Below are 2,510 nucleotides of genomic sequence, written 5' to 3'. Positions count from 1 at the left end.
GGTGGGGTGGGGTGTGGTGGGGTGAGGTGGAATGTGTGTGAAGGGAGGTGGGATGCCTTTGATAAGGTGCCTCACAGAATGCTGTTGAGTCAGGTGAGGGCCCATGGTATTCGAAGTCAGCTACTTGCACATATTGAGGATTGGCTGCCTGTTTCCATTCGGCAGAGAGAGATTACGACCCGTGGGCACAGCCTTAGAATTAGAGGGGATAATGATAATGAGGTGACATTCCTTCAGCCAGAGAGTAGTGGGCCTGTGGAATTCATCGCCACGGAGTGCAGTGGAAGCTGGGACATTAAATTCCTTCAAGGCAGAGATTGATAAATTCTTGATCTCGCAAGGAATTAAGGGCTACGGGGAGATTGTGAGTAAGTGGAGTTGAAATGCCCATCAGCCATAATTAAATGGCAGAGTGGACTTGATGGGCCAAATGGCCTTCCTTCCACTCCTATACCTTATGGTCTAATGATGCAAAGAACTTGTAGCAGGACAGAAGAAAATGCTTTGATCTTGCCACCTCAAACTGCAGAAAATTGTGGTTCATCCAAAAGTGGATGTCAGATGTGTGGTCTGATAGCAGAGATAAAGGAAGTCATGATGAAGTAGTGCTGAGTATCATCAGTGTACTTGTGAGAACTGGTGTCACTACTTTGAATTATATCACCGAAGGACATCATGTAGATGAAAAACAGAAACGGCTCAAAGATAGAGTCTTCAGAAGTTTCAGACAAAACCATTGAATAAAGTTTCAAGATGACAACTGATTATGCTTAACAGCCTTTTGGACCTGGACAATGGAGAAGATGCCTTGTCAAAGGTGACTTGATCAACTGAGTCAAAGGCTGCAATAGGGAAGAGAAGAATGCATCACTTGTTACTTTGATTAAAGCATTTCCATTGTAAAAACAGTATCATTTTATTATACTTTATTGGTGAATGAAGTGAAATGCAAAAAAGACTGTTTTAGAACCAAGGACAGTGGAAGGAATTGTTGCTACTGGAAAAGCAAGCTACTGAAACACACTGTCTGTCGTCTTTACACTGCTGTTATACTCAATCAATGAGGGAATTCATTGTACACAAAATGGTTCCAAGGATGTAAGATCCAATCAGGTTGCTGATTCATTTGTGGAGTTGCAACCAGTTATGACCAAAGGCGAACAACAATTATCTGAATGCTTCCTCGGTAGCTGAACAGCTTTTGGGTTTAAACATTGGCAAAAGCCTGCAGACTCCTGGACAAGGTCTTTCTCTCTAACAAAAAAAAGTTAAAAATCGCACAACACCAGATTATAGTCCAACAGGTTTATTTGGAAGTACAACCTTTCGGAGCGCTGCTCCTTCATCAGATAGGTAGTGGGGCAGGATCATAAGACAGAATTTATAGTAAAAGATCAAAGCATCATGTAATTTATGCGATGCATTGAACAAATCTAGATTGCTATTAAATCTTTAATCACTTCGAATGGGTTGCAGGTTTCGATTCATCAATACATAAATCCCAGAATTTCTTTCAAGTCACATTCCTGAGATAGCATATAAAAACAAGTGGCATCTCAGCTCAGACAATGCATTAAAGATGTGAGGTTAGAGTCTTTTTGTATTTCAACCATTGGTCTGAGCTGAGATGTCACTTTTTTTAAAATATAAAACCTTAAATTATCTCAGGAATGTGACTTGAAAGAAGTTATGGGATTTACATATTGATGAATCGAAATCTGCAACCCATTCAAAGTGATTAAAGATTTAACAGCAATCTAGGTTTGTTCAATGTATTGCATCAGTCGTATGACACTTTGATCTTTTACTATAAATTCTGTGTCGTATGATCCTGCCTCGGTAGCTGCCGGATGGAGGAGGAGCGGTCCGAAAGCTTGTACTTCCAAATTAAATTGTTGGACTATAAACCTGGTGCTGTGTGATTTTAACTTTGTCCACCCCAGTTCAACACTGACACCTCTACATTGTAATGAAAGTTTATTTCCCTCACCAGCTGCTGTAAGCTGTGAACTTTTACCAGTAAGAAAGAACTTTGCCTGTGCTTTCTGTGAGGGGGAGAAACTTCAAAAAACAAATAGTCTTTGTCAGCAAAACAATAATCTCAACAAAACCTGTGGACTACAAATATTGAACTGTTTTCCCAGATATTGTTTCTCTTCTATTCATACAACACCAGTGTTTTTTATTGCATGCCTGTATGTGTGTACAGTGGGTTTTAGAAGATGGTTAAAATTCTAACTAGTAAGTTATACTTACAGCAGTTCTTAATGGCTTATCTATGATTAGAACCTATTCACTTGCATAAATTCGTGGAGAATACTTCACTAAATTACAATGTGAAGGTGAGCAGAAGCAAACCAAAAGACTTTGTATTCCTGGCAACTCTGTTTTAGCAGAGGTCCACGTAAAGAATTAAAACCAAGAATGTAAACATCAGAACAGCAAGCACAGCACAGGAAGTCAATCCAACCAGCAACCTGCTCCCCACTGACAGCCACCCCTGCTCTCCA

The sequence above is a fragment of the Chiloscyllium plagiosum genome, chromosome 18, assembly GCF_004010195.1.
Source record: "Chiloscyllium plagiosum isolate BGI_BamShark_2017 chromosome 18, ASM401019v2, whole genome shotgun sequence".
NCBI classification, from domain to species: Eukaryota; Metazoa; Chordata; class Chondrichthyes; order Orectolobiformes; family Hemiscylliidae; genus Chiloscyllium; species Chiloscyllium plagiosum.
Note: the sequence above shows the minus strand (reverse complement) of the source record.